We start from the raw sequence: 18345 nt of genomic DNA, 5'->3' as shown, positions 1-18345 counted from the left end.
AATATTGCACTGGTTGCATGTTCCTATCTGTAACAGTGCTTGAGATATTGCAATTATGTCTATAAAATGAGGTCACGTGACCATATAAAAGAAAAAAAAATATGAAAAAACATTCTAAAATCTTCTTATAAAAAACGGCTTATCGCCTGGACTCGATATTTTGGAATTAAATACTATGTCATATGATCTTTCAAAGTTATTCAGGGTTAGTTGATTTGTCGAAAATTATGCAAATGAGATGCAAAACAAAATTTAAAAAAATTCTAAAAAAAAAAGTCACGTGACCGCTAAAGTTGTTTTTGATGATATTTGTAGCCCTTGTCGCACTGCTACTATCATAAAAAAATTGGAGCACTCAGACCCTCAGAAAGGTGCGCAATTCGGCATTGAAAATTTCGCCTTTAATCCAAGATGGCGGCCTGGTCATGTGACCTACGTGTCTGAACTTAGGATATGCACCAGATCTCATATAGCTTTACCATTGTGGCAAGTATTGAATTGATCGGTCCAACGGCGTTGACATAAAGCGTGACCAAAAATTTAGGCGGAAGAATAATAATAATAATAATAATAATAATAATAATAAACGGAACAATTACAAAAGGGTTTCGACCAAATGGGCTCGAAACCCTAAATATAGCTGCGTTGCAGCAATGTCGGGTTTCGAGCCCACTGACATATTAGCAGCATTCCAAAATCAGCATCATTGACAATAATATATTAAAGGAAATTGCATGGCCTTCATACTAAACATGTTACATGTTCCTGTCTGTAACAGTGCTTAAGGTATTACAATCTTGCATATTTAATAATGTCCCATGACCATATACGGTCATCGGATGTTTTTTTCAGCTCTGTTGTGCAATAACTTCAATATTGCATTGGTTGCATGTTCCTATTTGTAACGGTGCTTGAGATATAACATTTGTGCATATTTGATGAGGTCACCTGACCATATATGGTCATCACATTAGTTAGTCACATCTCTTGTTCCATAGATTCGATATTGCACAGGTTGCATATTCCCGTCTGTAATAGTGCTTGAGTTATTACATTTATGCTTATTTGATGAGGTCACATGACCATATATGGTCAACGGATATGTTAGTCACTTCTGTTGTGCAATAGCTTCAATATTGCACTGGTTGCATGTTCCTATCTGTAACAGTGCTTGAGATAATTCAATTATGCATATTTAATGAAGTCACATGACCATATACGGTCATCACATTAGTTACTCACATCTCATGTCCCACAGCTTCGATTTTGCACAGGTTGCATGTTCATGTCAGTAACAGTGCTTCAGATAATTCAATTATGCATATTTAATGAAGTCACATGACCATATATGGTCATCACATTAGTTAGTAACATCTCGTGTCTTATAGCTTCGATATTGCACAGGTTGCATGTCCCTATCTGTAACAGTGCTTGATATATTACATTTATGCATATTTAATGAGATCACATGACCATATATGGTCATCTTGTTTGTTAGTAGAATTTCATGTACCATCACTTCAATATTGCACTGGTTGCATGTTCCTATCTGTAACAGTGCTTAAGATATTGCAATTATGTCTATAAAATGAGGTCACGTGACCATATAAAAGAACAAAAAAATATGAAAAAACATTCTAAAATCTTCTTATAAAAAACGGCTTTTCGCCTGGACTTCCATATTTTGGAATTAAATACTATGTCATATGATCTTTCAAAGTTATTCCGGGTTAGTTGATTTGTCGAAAATTATGCAAATGAGATGCAAAACAAAATTTAAAAAAATTCTAAAAAAAAAAGTCACGTGACCGCTAAAGTTTTTTTTGATGAAATTTGTAGCCCTTGTCGCACTGCTACTATCATAAAAAAATTGGAGCACTCAGACCCTCAGAAAGGTGCGCAATTCGGCATTGAAAATTTCGCCTTTAATCCAAGATGGCGGCCTGGTCATGTGACCTATGTGTCTGAACTTAGGATATGCACCAGATCTCATACAGCTTTACCATTGTGGCAAGTATGGAACTGATCGGTCCAACGGTGTTGACATAAAGCGTGACCAAAAATTTAGGCGGAAGAATAATAATAATAATAATAATAATAATAATAATAAATATAGCTGCGTTGCAGCAATGTCGGGTTTCGAGCCCACTGACTTATTAGCAGCGTTCCAAAATCAGCATCATTGACAATAATATATTAAAGGAAATTGCATGGCCTTCATACTAAACATGTTGCATGTTCCTGTCTGTTACAGTGCTTAAGGTATTACAATCTTGCATATTTAATGATGTCCCATGACCATATATGGTCATCGGATGTTTTTGTCAGCTCTGTTGTGCAATAACTTCAATATTGCATTGGTTGCATTTTCCTATCTGTAACAGTGCTTGAGATATAACATTTATGCATATTTGATGAGGTCACATGACCATATGTGGTCATCACATTAGTTAGTCACATCTCTTGTTCCATAGATTCGATATTGCACAGGTTGCATGTTCCCGTCTGTAACAGTGCTTGAGTTATTACATTTATGCATATTTAATGATGTCACATGACCGTGTTTGGGCATCAGATGTGTTAGTTACATATCTTGTCTCATAGCTTCGATATTGCACAGGTTGTGTGTTTCTATCTGTTACTGTGTTTCAAATATAACATTTATGCATATTTGATGAGGTCACATGACCATATATGGTCATCACATTAGTTAGTCACATCTCTTGTTCCATAGATTCGATATTGTACAGGTTGCATGTTCCCGTCTGTAATAGTGCTTGAGTTATTACATTTATGCTTATTTGACGAGGTCACATGACCATATATGGTCATCGGATATGTTAGTGACTTCTGTTGTGCAATAGCTTCAATATTGCACTGGTTGCATGTTCCTATCTGTAACAGTGCTTCAGATATAACATTTATGCATATTTGATGAGGTCACATGACCATATATGGTCATCGGATGTGTTAGTCACATCTGTTGTGCAATAGCTTCAATATTGCACTGGTTGCATGTTCCTATCTGTAACAGTACTTGAGTTATTACATTTATGCATATTTGATGAAATTACATGACCATATATGGTCATCACATTAGTTAGCCACATCTCTTGTCTCATAGCTTCGATATTGCATAGGTTGCATGACTCTATCTGTGATTCTGCTTGAGATATTACAATTATGCATATTTAATGACGTCACATGACCATATACGGTCATCACATTAGTTACTCACATCTCATGTCCCACAGCTTCGATTTTGCACAGGTTGCATGTTTATGTCTGTAACAGTTCTTGAGAGAATTCAATTATGCATATTTAATGAAGTCACATGACCATATATGGTCATCACATTAGTTAGCCACATCTGTTGACCCATACCTTCGATATTGCACAGGTTGCATGTCCCTAACTCTTGCAGTGCTTGATATATTATATTTATGCATATTCAATGAGGTCGCATGACCATATATGGTCATCTTGTTTGTTAGTAAAATTTCATGTACCATCACTTCAATATTGCACTGGTTGCATGTTCCCGTCTGTAACTGTGCTTGAGTTATTACATTTATGCATATTTGATGAAGTCACATGACCATATATGGTCATCACATTAGTTAGTCACATCTCGTGTCTTATAGCTTCGATATTGCACAGGTTGCATGTCCCTATCTGTAACAGTGCTTGATATATTACATTTATGCATATTTAATGAGATCACATGACCATATATGGTCATCTTGTTTGTTAGTAGAATTTCATGTACCATCACTTCAATATTGCACTGGTTGCATGTTCCTATCTGTAACAGTGCTTGAGATATTGCAATTATGTCTATAAAATGAGGTCACATGACCATATAAAAGAACAAAAAAATATGAAAAAACATTCTAAAATCTTCTTATAAAAAACGGCTTATCGCCTGGACTCGATATTTTGGAATTAAATACTATGTCATATGATCATTCAAAGTTATTCAGGGATAGTTGATTAGTCGAAAATTATGCAAATGAGATGCAAAAGAAAATTAAAAAAATTCTAGAAAAAAATTAGTCACGTGACCGCTAAAGTTTTTTTTGATGAAATTTGTAGCCCTTGTCGCACTGCTACTATCATAAAAAAATTGGAGCACTCAGACCCTCAGAAAGGTGCGCAATTCGGCATTGAAAATTTCGCCTTTAATCCAAGATGGCGGCCTGGTCATGTGACCTATGTGTCTGAACTTAGGATATGCACCAGATCTCATACAGCTTTACCATTGTGGCAAGTATGGAACTGATCGGTCCAACGGTGTTGACATAAAGCGTGACCAAAAATTTAGGCGGAAGAATAATAATAATAATAATAAATATAGCTGCATAGCAGCGATGACGGGTTTCGAGCCTGCGTGGCTCATGGCAAATTGCACTTGCTCGATGTGATTATTTGACGAATGTTTCATGTCTAGAATGAAAGATAGCAGACAAACTACACAACATATGGATTTGATTTCACAGGAATATGATAAACTTAATGCAAGGACAAATAGTTCATGAGTTATAGAACTTTTTCTCTTTTACTAAATCCAAGATGGCTGCCAAAGGAAGCCATTTTTCGATAATCTACTTTAGTAACTTTGTAGAGCTATCAACAGAGATACTATATGCTAAATTGCTTTTCAAACAAGGAAGCAGTTTTTAACAAGATAATTTTTTGAGGTTTTTTGAATTTTTGTGATAAATTCAACATGGCCGCCAAAACCACTTGAATCATGGGAAATATTTTCATGAACACATAATCATCTCATTGAGCGGATGTTGTATGCCAAGTTTTGTTTAAATCTGGCAAATCGTTCATAAGTTATAGCGTACCTTCACTTTTTTACTAAATCCAAGATGGCTGCCAAAGGAAGCCATTTTTCGAAAATCGGCTTCAGTAACTTTGTAGAGCTATCAACAGAGATACTATATGCTAAATAGATTGTCAAACAAGCAAGCAGTTTTTAAGATAATAATTTCTTGAGGTTTTTGGCATTTTTGTGATAAATTCAAGATGGCCGCCAAAACCACTTGAGTCATGGGAAATATTTTTATGAACACATAATCATCTTATTGAGTGGATGTTGTATGCCAAGTTTTGTCGAAATCTGGAAAATTGTTCATAATTTATAGCGTAATTTCACTTTTCACTAAATCCAAGATGGCTGCCAAAGGAAGCCATTTTTCAAAAATCTGCTTCAGTACCTTTGTAGAGCTATCAACAGAGATACTATATGCTAAATTGATTGTCAACCAAGCAAGCAGTTTTTAAGAAGATAATTTTTTGAGGTTTTTTGCAATTTTTTGATAAATTCAATATGGCCGCCAATACCACTTGAATCATGGGAAATATTTTTATGAACACCTAATCATCTTATCGAAGGGATGTTATATGCCAACTTTGGTTTAAATCTGGCGAATTGTTCATGAGTTATAGCGTACTTTCACTTTTTACTAAATCCAAGATGGCTGCCAAAGGAAGCCATTTTTCAAAAATCTGCTTCAGTCACTTTGTAGAGCTATGGCCAAAGGTGCTGCAAAGCAAATGTCTAATCACATGAACGAGCCATTTTTGAGAAGAAGATTTTAAAATTTTTTTGTCAATTTTCACAAAATCCAATATGGCGGCCAAGGTCACATGACCGCTAAAGATTTTATTGCTGATATTTGCTAGACATGAGCCAATGATGCCACACAAAAAAAACCGGAAGTTCCTAGACCCTCAGAAAGTGGTGCAATTGAGCACTTCCGGTTTGTGTTCTACCTAAGATGGCGGCCAGGTCATGTGACCTACATGGCTGATTTTGGGGTATGCACCACAACTCATGGCCCTTCATCAGCATGCAAAATGCCTAATCAATCGCAGCATTATTTTTCAAGTTACAGTGCTTTAAAAAACGGTGGAAAAATAATAAGAATAATAATAAATATAGCTGCATAGCAGCGATGACGGGTTTCGAGCCTGCGTGGCTCATGACAAATTGCACTTGCTTGATGTGATTATTTGACGAACGTTTCATGTCTAGAATGCAAGATAGCAGACAAACTACACAACATATGGATTTGATTTCACAGGAATGTGATAAACTTAATGCAAGGACAAATAGTTCATGAGTTATAGAACTTTTTCTCTTTTACTAAATCCAAGATGGCTGCCAAAGGAAGCCATTTTTAAAAATCTACTTCAGTAACTTTGTAGAGCTATCAACAGAGATACTATATGCTAAATTGCTTTTCAAACAAGCAAGCAGTTTTTAACAAGATATTTTTTTGAGGTTTTTTGAATTTTTGTGATAAATTCAACATGGCCGCCAAAACCACTTGAATCATGGGAAATATTTCCATGAACACATAATCATCTCATTGAGCGGATGTTGTATGCCAAGTTTTGTTTAAATCTGGCAAATCGTTCATAAGTTATAGCGTGCTTTCACTTTTTACTAAAACCAAGATGGCTGCCAAAGGAAACCATTTTTCAAAAATCTGCTTCAGTAACTTTGTAGAGCTATCAACAGAGATACTATATGCTGAATTGCTTTTCAAACAAGGAAGCAGTTTTTAACAAGATAATTTTTTGAGGTTTTTTGAATTTTTGTGATAAATTCAACATGGCCGCCAAAACCACTTGAATCATGGGAAATATTTCCATGAACACATAATCACCTCATTGAGCGGATGTTGTATGCCAAGTTTTGTTTAAATCTGGCAAATTGTTCATGAGTTATAGCGTACTTTCACTTTTTACTAAATCCAAGATGGCTGCCAAAGGAAGCCATTTTTCAAAAATCTGCTTCAGTCACTTTGTGAAGCTATCAACAGAGATCCTATATGCCAAATTGTTTTTCAAACAAGCAAGCAGTTTTTAAGAAGAAAATTTTTTGAGTTTTTTGGCATTTTTGTGATAAATTCAACATGGCCGCCAAAACCACTTGAATCATGGGAAATATTTTCATGAACACATAATTATCTTATTGAACGGATGTTGTATGCCAAGTTTTGTTTAAATCTGGCAAATTGTTCATAAGTTATAGCGTAATTTCACTTTTCACTAAATCCAAGATGGCTGCCAAAGAAAGCCATTTTTCAAAAATCTGCTTCAGTAACTTTGTAGAGCTATCAACAGAGATACTATATGCTAAATTGATTGTCAAACAAACAAGCAGTTTTTAAGAAGATAATATTTTGAGGTTTTTTGCAATTTTTTGATAAATTCAATATGGCCGCCAAAACCACTTGAATCATGGGAAATATTTCCATGAACACATAATCATCTCATTGAGCGGATGTTGTATGCCAAGTTTTGTTTAAATCTGGCAAATCGTTCATAAGTTATAGTGTACTTTCACTTTTTACTAAATCCAAGATGGCTGCCAAAAGAAGCCATTTTTCGAAAATCTGCTACAGTTACATTGTAGAGCTATCAACAGAGATACTATATGCTAAATTGATTGTCAAACAAACAAGCAGTTTTTAAGAAGATAATTTTTTGAGGTTTTTTGCAATTTTTTGATAAATTCAATATGGCCGCCAAAACCACTTGAATCATGGGAAATATTTTTATGAACACATAATCATCTTATTGAAGGGATGTTGTATGCCAACTTTGGTTTAAATCTGGCAAATTGTTCATGAGTTATAGCGTACTTTCACTTTTTATTAAATCCAAGATGGCTGCCAAAGGAAGCCATTTTTCAAAAATCTGCTTCAGTCACTTTGTAGGGCTATGGCCATATGTGCTGCAAAGCAAATGTATAATCACATGAATGAGCCATTTTTGAGAAGAAGATTTTAAAAGTTTCTTGTCAATTTTCACAAAATCCAATATGGCGGCCAATGTCACATGACCGCTAAAGATTTTATTGCTGATATTTGCTAGACATGAGCCAATGATGCCACACAAAAAAACCGGAAGTTCCTAGACCCTCAGAAAGTGGTGCAATTGAGTACTTCCGGTTTGTGTTGTACCTAAGATGGCGGCCAGGTCATGTGACCTACATAGCTGGTTTTGGGGTATGCACCACAACTCATCGCCCTTCATCAGCATGCAAAATGGCAAATCAATCGCTGCATTATTTTTCAAGTTACAGTGGTTACAAAAAACGGCGGAAAAATAATAATAATAAATATAGCTGCAGAGCAGCTATTAACGGCTTTCAAGAAAAAGGAGCCATAACACCATTAAATTTGGGGAAAAAAAGATTGAAGATTTGATTTGTGCAATGTATATAGGTGTAGGTTACACGAAGTTCTGGCCCAATGCCTTCATTGTAGCGCTATTTCCATGTCTCTAACTTCAATAGTGCTCGAGATATTATATGCATATTTAATGAGCTCTATGACCATATATAGTCAACGGATATGTTGGCCAATTCTCTTTTCTATTGCCTTCAATATAGTGTTTGTTCCATGTTTGTACATGGAATAGCGCTTGAGATATTAGAGACATGCATATTAAATGAGTTCTATGACCATATATGGTCAACGGATATGTTGGCCAATTTTCTTTCCCAGTGCCTTCAATATAGCATTGGTACCATGTTTACACTTGCAATGGTGCTTGAAATATTGGAGACATGCATATTTAATGTGTTCTATAACCATATATGGTCAACGAATATGTTGACAATTTCTCTTGTCCAAAGCCTTCAGTATACCGTTAGTTCCATGTTTGTACATGCAATGGTACATGAGATATTGGAGACATGCATATTTAATGAGTTATATGACCATATATAGTCATTGAACATGTTGACAATTTCTCTTGTCCAAAGCCTTCAATATAGCAATGGTTCCATGCCTGTATGTGCAATAGAGCCTGAGATATTATAGATATGCATATTTAATGAGGTATATGACCTTATATGGTCAACGAATATGGTGCCTCATTCTCTTGACCATTACCTTCAATATAGCGTAAGTTTCACGTTTGTACATGCAATAGTGCTTGAGATATAAGAGACATGCACATTTAATGAGTTCTATGACCATATATGGTCAACGAATATTTTGGCCAATTCTCTTGTCCATTGCCTTTAATATACCGTTAGTTTCACGTTTGTACATGCAATAGTGCTTGAGATATAAGAGACATGCATATTTAATGAGTTCTATGACCATATATGGACAACGAATATTTTGGCCAATTCTCTTGTCCGTTGCCTTTAATATACCGTTAGTTTCACGTTTGTACATGCAATAGTGCTTGAGATATAAGAGACATGCATATTTAATGAGTTCTATGACCATATATGGACAACGAATATTTTGGCCAATTCTCTTGTCCGTTGCCTTTAATATACCGTTAGTTTCACGTTTGTACATGCAATAGTGCTTGAGATATAAGAGACATGCATATTTAATGAGTTCTATGACCATATATGGTCAATGAATATTTTGGCCAATTCTCTTGTCCGTTGCCTTTAATATACCGTTAGTTCCATGTTCGTACATGCAATAGTTTTTGAGTTACAAGAGACATGCATATTTAATGAGTTCCAACATGGCGGCCGAACCACGTGACTAATCGAAAATCTGCTTCAGTCACTTTTAATGGCATGACATGTAGAAGGTATATACAAATTTTCAGGCAAAATGGTGCAGCCGTTTCAGAGAAGAAGTCGTTTGAAGTTGGCGGAAGAATAATAATAATAATAATAATAAACATAACAAAAACAATAGGCTTTCAAGCCTGAAGGGACTTGAAAGCCTAAATATAGCTGCAGAGCAGCTATTAACGGCTTTCAAGAAAAAAGGGCCATAACACCATTAAATTTGGAAAAAAAAGTTTGAAGATTTGATTTGTGCAATGTATATAAGTGTAGCTTACACGACGTTCTGGCCCAATGCCTTCATTATAGCGCTATTTCCATGTCTCTAACTTCAATACTGCTTGCAATATTAGAGACATGCATATTAAATGAGTTCTATGACCATATATGGTCAACGGATATGTTGGCCAATTTCCTTTCCCAGTGCCTTCAAAATAGCATTGGTACCATGTTTATATATGCATTAGTGCTTGAGATATTGGAGACATGCATATTTAATGAGTTATATGACCATATATGGTCATTGAAGATGTTGACAATTTCTCTTGTCCAAAGCCTTCAATATAGCAATGGTTCCATGTCTGTATGTGAAATAGTGCCTGAGATATTATAGGTATGCATATTTAATGAGGTATATGACCTTATATGGTCAACGGATATGTTGGCCAATTCTCTTTTCAATTGTCTTCAATATAGTGTTTGTTCCATGTTTGTACATGGAATAGCGCTTGAGATATTAGAGACATGCATATTAAATGAGTTCTATGACCATATATGGTCAACGAATATTTTGGCCAATTCTCTTGTCCGTTGCCTTCAATATACCATTAGTTCCATGTTTGTACATGCAATAGTTTTTGAGATACAAGAGACATGCATATTTAATGAGTTCCAAGATGGCGGCCGAACCACGTGACTAATCGAAAATCTGTTTCAGTCACTTTTAATGGCATGACATGTAGAAGGTATATACAAATTTTCAGGCAAAACGGTCCAGCCGTTTCAGAGAAGAAGTCGTTTGAACTTGGCGGAAGAATAATAATAATAATAATAATAATAATAATAATAATAATAATAATAATAATAATAATAAACATAACAAAAACAATAGGCTTTCAAGCCTGAAGGGACTTGAAAGCCTAAATATAGCTGCATAGCAGCAATGACGGGTTTCGAGCCTGCATGGCTGATGGCAAATTGCACTTGCTTGATGTGCTTATTTGACGAACGTTTCATGTCTAGAATGCAATGTTCTTAACAAGTCCTCTGGTATTTTGGTTTATGAACAACACTGGAATCAACAGACATAACCATTGATAGTCATCTGTCCAATGTTATTCATAATAAAGATTTTTTTGGAGGTATTTTGCATTTTTGTGATAAATTCAAGATGGCCGCCTAAACTACTTGAATCATGGGGAATTTTTTCATGTACACATAATCATATTAAACGGATGTTGTATGCCAACTTTGGTTTGAATCTGGCAAATTGTTCATGAGTTATAGCGTAATTTCACTTTTCACTAAATTTAAGATGGCTGCCAAAGGAAGCCATTTTTCAAAAATCTGTTTCAGTGACTTTGTAGAGCTATCAACAGAGATACTATATGCTACATTGCATGTCAAACAAGCGGGTAGTTTTTATGAAAATGATTTTTTGATTTTTTTTTTTACATTTTTTGGATAAATTCAAGATGGCAGCCAAAACCACTTGAATCGTGGGAAATATTTTCATGAACACATAATCACCGCATTGATCGGATGTTGTATGTCAACTTTGGTTTCAATCTGGCAAATTGTTCATGACTTATAGCATAATTTCACATTTTACTAAATCCAGGATGGCTGCTAAAGAAAGCCATTTTTCAAAAATCTGCTTCATTACCTCTTTAGAGCTATCAACATAGGTGCTGCAAAGCAAATTTCTAATCATAGAAATGAGCCATTTTTAAAAAGTAGATTTTTAATATTTTTTGTCATTTTCAGAAAATCCAATATGGCGGCCAAGGTCACATGACCGTTAAAGATTTTATTGATGATATTTGCTAGACATGACTCTTTCTGTAGTTTACTGTTTGTCATAGTAATTTAAATCAAGCATGTTGTTTTCTGGCTGGTTAACATAGCGGCGATGGTAGTGATTTCATTATACACTTTCTTTCTTTATTGGATGAATTAATTTCTTGTGACTCACTAATCCGGCAATGTGTGTATTTAAATAACAAGGTTAACCGTCAGGATGTTCACATTTGAAATAGCCTGAAAACATTTTAAATACTAAAATATAACGCATGTCATTCAGCTTAGAATATGAGGCTTCATTGCGGAGATGTATTAAGAAGTTACTGCGGCCTGGCTGCCATAGAGGGCGCACATTATACTAGAAGTGCATGTAACCACGACCTACAGTCGTTTTTTAAACTGTTAATTGTCGCACCATAAACAAAACATTTTAAATATTTTCTTGCACATGTGCCCCAGTTTTCGCATTCTATCTTGTACTTAGTTTAATAACTTATAATTATTATTATATATATGTTGTAAAATTATGTTGTCAGTATGATACCAGAGACGTCTAAGTCATGTCAAGTTCTGGTTATAAAATTAATATGTATAATATGTTGTTTACATCTATGTGGGCGAGTCCCAGGACAGAGTATGCCCGGTATAAACTGTCATATCATCACAGTTACCAAAAAAACGACGGTCTAGCAGTGACAGACGCGTACTTTAATTTTGATCAAATTACAACACATGTATAGTCTTAGTATAAACCGTACATAAATCATGTCATGTACTCGATAAAACACTGACAATCAATTGAGCATCGTTTGTATTTACAGCCTCTACAAGTATATATAACTTTAATTCGTGTACAAAATATGCACATTTTTGCATTTGAACACGATTAAAATAAAGGCATAACATTTCCACAAATCAATCTGAAAAAAACTAGGTGTGATCTGATTTCGTAAATGTTATTGCACTAGTAATTACTAGTATAACCATGGAACTGGTTTATAGTTCCATGGTATAACTAAGAATGTTGGACTTGGACAACGACCCGTTTCTCAGGCCGTGACTGTGAAAACTATATAGCGCCACCAGACGGTCGAAGTTTATATGTTGCGCTTTCGTTTTGGTGAGTACATGTTTATTTTATGATCGGAGATTCGAATGTTGAATATTGATAATATATGACAATATATGTTACTATAAGTGAACGTATCCGAAATGTAAAGGTCTAGTAGTCGCATTCTCAGGTCCAGTTTTCGGTTTAAGATATTAAATATGATAGATTTTGTGCATTTTCTAGTCATTTATCGTGTAAAACAATCATGGCGTCGCCCAGTCATGTCGACCGGAAGTGCGTGCATCGTGTTCAACTTCTGAAAGCATTGCACATGTCTAATAAATTTGGAAATTTAGAAAGTCACAGACGTGTCATTTGAGCGGCACAAACAAACAAAGACATTATTTTACAGCTCTAATGGGTGAAATAATTGAACAATGTCGCTATTTTATAGTGTCGATTATTTAGAAAGGTCAAACCTCAATTCCCAAAACTAGCAATGTATGAGGTAACCCGAATCTCTGGCCCGACCCCTGGCCAATGAGTTATTAATTTACATGTTTTTCTCACATATTTTTATATATTTAACGCCACTAGCCAATGTACGTAAAACGCGGAAGTGAATTGGCCGACAAGTTACCATGACTCGACAGTAATATAGAGACATTTCGCGATGGGCGTCTTTCGTGGTCGGTAATGTTTACGAAAATTTTTGTTCAATATTTGGTAAAACTGGCTTGGCAGTTCTCATCACCAAATAGACAATGTCACAGCCTTTCGGCCACTTTTCCAACAAATCCAAAATCACTAGATAATTTTGTTTACTTTACAATTGTACTATGATTACATTTGTTGATAATTTTAATGCATATTACTTGTACACCCTCAAAAATACCCCCAGGATAAGAGAATTTAGTATATAGCCTTGACAAAAAAGCAATATTTTTCCTTGTCTTATTATTGATTTTTTTTTCGTTCTGTGTAACTGTATGTGGAAATCCTAATAAGATTCAATGTTCAGTTCACAACTAACAGTTTTGCAATATTAGAGGTTGTGAACTTGTCCATAGAGGCCGCAAACTGCAATTTTGTTTACAAAAAGTGTGTTTACTTACATTTATTTTGTATTTTTTTTATACTTGGCAGTTTTGTTTTTGTTTTTTGTTGTAGATTGTTTGTTTTGTGTTCTTGGAGTTTTGTACAAAAATCAACGGTTAAATAAATATATTATTTCCACTTTGCAGTATATTGTACACAGTACTTGTATGCTTTGTTCTCCAGCATAAATCAGATTGTAATGTAAGCATGAGATTGTAATGTAAATTTAGTTCATTAATGTTGTACGTTGACGCTTTCTCTGGGACCTCGAGTTCAGGCCCATTTACTTACTTGTTGTCAGTGTCTGACTGGTATATACAAAATATGACCAAGTAAATGTGAGAATACTAAAAGAAGAAACCTAAAAATATAATTTTACACATCGAAATTGAGAATCGCAAGTGTAGACATATAGCATAGAAATAAACACTAAATACATCTATCCCAGCCAGCAATTGAATCATCAATCGGCATGAGTGATGTAACTGGTATTTCCATCTATTTTCCTATATTCCTCCACCATATTAAAACGCTCAAGTGAATGTTGTCAAATTCGCGAGTGTGCATATTTTCGTACATTCGTACAGTGGCGTGAACATTGCTACAATCAAAGACGCGCAGAACAGGAAGTCCATTCTGTGCTAGTACCATTGCCAATTTTTGGAAATAGTAGGAAATTGTTAAAATTGCCCGATTGGCATATCAAAATCCTGTATTGAAACAGAACATATTCTATATTCTCTAAAAATAACATTGTTATGTCTCTAGACTCACAACGAACCCGAAACAAAGGAAACATTCCGATCTAAACTACCTGCGTCCTTGAAAATGAGTCTTATCGCCATTGCGTTTCTGAGCAAAAATATGTTGATGTCAAAAACGACCGATTTTCGCCAAATCTTCTATGATTTTTTGATAATATCATTAATTCAGTCCAGCGGTTAGATAGATTATTTATTAGAGACGCTCGTGAAACAAAATTGATGAGGTAAATCACTCTGGGGACGAAAAAATTGGCGATAAAAGCCAAGGGGATGAGGGACTGAATTTCAAAAAACATATTTTATATGTATGCCATTCAATTTGGCCTGAGCCAGAGATTGGCTAGTGGTGTTAAATATATAAAAATATGTGAGAAAAACATGTAAATGGCTCATTGGCCAGGGGGCCATTCAATTTGGCCGGGGACCCATTGGCCGGGGGCCAGAGATTCAGGGTTACCCCAATGTTTGTGTTAACAATTTCAAAACCTGGAGTCATCCGGTTCTTTGCACATGTGTTTTTTACCAAATTTTCTTACTGGTCCTTAATTGCTATTTTTGTTATTTGTGGGTATGTTGCATTGATATTTCAATCGTCTTGTGTGTACTTGACTATCTAATGGTTGATTTTGAGCCTATTGCTTGGATACCATACATATAGGTACCTCAGGTATACCTATCTGAGATTTGTTCAATTCATGATGATATCTAATTTTGAACAGCTAACATCTCAGCTGACAGGCTGCTTGTTAGTCCCCGTTCGGACGTAGTCCGAAAACGGGGAATTATGTTTTGCCCTGTGTGCGTCCGTGCGTCCGTGATCACCTGTATCTCGAACATGCATGGGTCAATTAAGTTCAAACTTCACTCATACATCACACATTATATGGGACATATGCACATGCATTTTTTTCATGATCCGATTAAAGATAGCCGAATAGCGGCCATTTTAAGGCCGAAAATGCATCAAAATCGCACATTTTCACCATTCCGGACCCGGATCTCAGTTATGCATGGACGGATTTTGTTCAAATTTGGTACATACATTAAACATAATAGGAGCTTGATGCACGTCATTTTTTGGGGGGGATCGGGCTTGAAATGGCCGACTGGCGGCCATTTTGTTTTAAAGAATTCAGTTCTGGATCCGTATCTGAGACATGCCTGGATTGATCGAGTTCAAACTTCACACACACACAAGGTACATTATGTCACAAATATGTATGTGCATTTGTTTCATGATCTCATTAACGATAGCCAAATGGCGGCCGCTTTAAGGCTGAAAATGCATTGAAATCGCACATTTTCACCATTCCGGACCCGGATCTCAGTTATGCATGGACAGATTTTGTTCAAATTTGGTACATACATTAAACATAATAGGACGTTGATGCACGTCATTTTTTTTTCGGATCAAGTTCGAAATGGCCGACTGGCGGCCATTTTGTTTTAAAGATTTCAGTTCTGGATCCGTATCCGAGACATGTCTGGATTGATCAAGTTCAAACTTCACACACACATGGTAAATCATGTCACAAATAGATATGTGCATTTGTTTCATGATCCGCTTAACAATAGCTGAATGATGGCCATTTTAAGGCAGAAAATGCATCAAAATCACGTATTTTCACAATTCCGGAACCGGATCTCAGTCATGCATGGATGGATTTTGTTCAGATTTAGTGCATATATTAAACATAATATAAGCTTGATGCATACCAATTTTTCTTCGGATCAAGTTCAAAATGGCCAACTGGCGGCCATTTTGTTTTAAAGAATTTAGTTTTCGATCCATATTTCGGACATGCCTGGACAGATCAAGTTGAAACTTCACATCATACATATGCCTGTGCATTTGGGCTAGTCCTTTTAAGGTCAAAAATTTACAAAAATTGCACATTTTCACCATACCGGAACTGAGTCTTAGTCATGCGTCGGCAAATTTACTTAAAATTTTTGTTTGGATTGTGTTAAAATTGGCTGACTGGTGGCTATTTTGTTTTACTGAATGCAGTTCAACATCCATATTGTTGCTGCTTTGAATGTATATGTCACTCAAATATGAACGGAACGGGGACGTGTCATTGACAATGACTTGTTTTATTTTGTATTGTGACCTTTGACCTATAGTACTAACTGCATGTTGCGGTTTCAGCCACTGGTCAAGTTAATGACCCCTTGTCAATAATCATTGGTTGTAATGATTTGCTATTTCATGTTTCCTGAAATCAACCTGAATCAATTAACAGGGCGAACAATTTTTTAAATAATTTGTAGCGAAGAGTGAATAGTTTAGTGAATAGAGATTCAGTGAATATTTTTTATTATGTTTATTAAAGAGTTGTTTGTTACACTTTCCTGTGTAGGTTTGCCATTTATCTGTATTAATACCAATAATTGCTGTGTTGACCGTCACATTACTATAATAATTGTAAATTCACTATGTTGCATAATTTAACAGTTCTCTATATTTCACTTGCAGTCTATAACAATCTATTCCTGTATATTGAAAGGTAAGATATGTCTAAAAATTATGTATCAAACATGTGCACATTTTTTTAGCCGTTAATAATGAAGTGTGAATTCTGGATATATGCTTATATACTGCTCAGTATGTATTGATACTTATACACATTATTACTACATGTCAGCATTATGGTAAAATATATCAAAGTTCACATGATTTGTGGGAGTTAGTGCTATATGTAGATCATTTTGTCACTCAACTGGGGAATTGATATATATATATGTGTCAATCTTTCTAGCCTATGCATACATATCTGGACCAATCAGGTTTTTAGTTTAGTAATTCAATAGACATTCTAAGCAGTAAATAAAGTTCTATAGTGTTCTAATTCAAGAAAGCTGTATGTCCACAATTTTTAGGTAGCATATTTTTGAAATCAACCATTTTTTACAACCAGATCTCATTCACACAAACACTTTGATCATGTTTGAACATGTTTAGGGGTAGATATGAGTGTATGTTTAGCTCTTTATTAACAACTGTATAAACTTCAAAAATCATAAACACAGACATCAGACCTATGTACATGTATTTGTGTGATGATCCAATTCAAGACAGCTGTGTGGTATTTAACTGTGAAGGAAAAAAACTCACAATGCAAATTTGCAATTTATCTCACTGTTTTGCTTGCAAATTAGCAGTATTGCTAATGAAATTGACACAGGTAGCATCTGTATTTTAATAACAATGTACCTATCTCTTGTAGGTAAAAACAGTGCTCAATTTAGCAAATATATTAAATAAATCACTCGTATTTTGACAATTGTATCTTTCAGATGCCTCGAAAGAAAGGATGGAAGAGAGGTGAAGCTCTAAAGAAGAGGTTGGCCTTGGGTAGAAACCCACCAACCAATGTCCTTCGGGATCAAAGCGATATTGTCCTTCGGGATCAAAGCGATACTGTCCTTCGGGATCAAAGCGATATTGTCCTTCGGGATCATAATAAATCAGAAAGTATTGTCCTTCGGGATCATAATGAATCAGAAAGTACTGTCCTTCGGGATCATAGCAATACTGTCCTTCGGGATCATAGCAATACTGTCCTTCGGGATCATAGCAATACTGTCCTTCGGGATCATAGCAATAATGTCCTTCGGGATCATAGCAATACTGTCCTTCGGGATCATAGCAATACTGTCCTTCGGGATCATAGCAATACTGTCCTTCGGGATCATAATGAATCAGAAAGTATTGTCCTTCGGGATCAGAATGAATCTGTAAGTATTATCTTTCGGGATCAGAACGAGTCGCAAATTAGTGCTGGAAGTATTTTTAATAAAGTACATGATGAAGAAACAAATAATGTTGCAGAGAGTTT

The 18345-nt window shown here is 35.3% G+C and overlaps 1 long non-coding RNA gene across 1 annotated transcript; it reads left to right on the top strand.

Moving 5' to 3' along the window:
- The first annotated feature begins 12643 nt into the window (after positions 1-12643).
- Positions 12644-18330, top strand: LOC146726083 (uncharacterized). The gene is made up of 3 exons (XR_014928659.1): positions 12644-12710; positions 16983-17013; positions 17804-18330. It is a non-coding gene; the product is annotated as an uncharacterized LOC146726083 (long non-coding RNA).
- Positions 18331-18345: the final 15 nt, after the last annotated feature.

The sequence above is a fragment of the Saccoglossus kowalevskii genome, unplaced genomic scaffold, assembly GCF_978046115.1.
Source record: "Saccoglossus kowalevskii unplaced genomic scaffold, keSacKowa6.1 SCAFFOLD_57, whole genome shotgun sequence".
Taxonomy (NCBI): Eukaryota; Metazoa; Hemichordata; class Enteropneusta; family Harrimaniidae; genus Saccoglossus; species Saccoglossus kowalevskii.
This window is presented reverse-complemented; position numbering and strand designations above follow the sequence as displayed.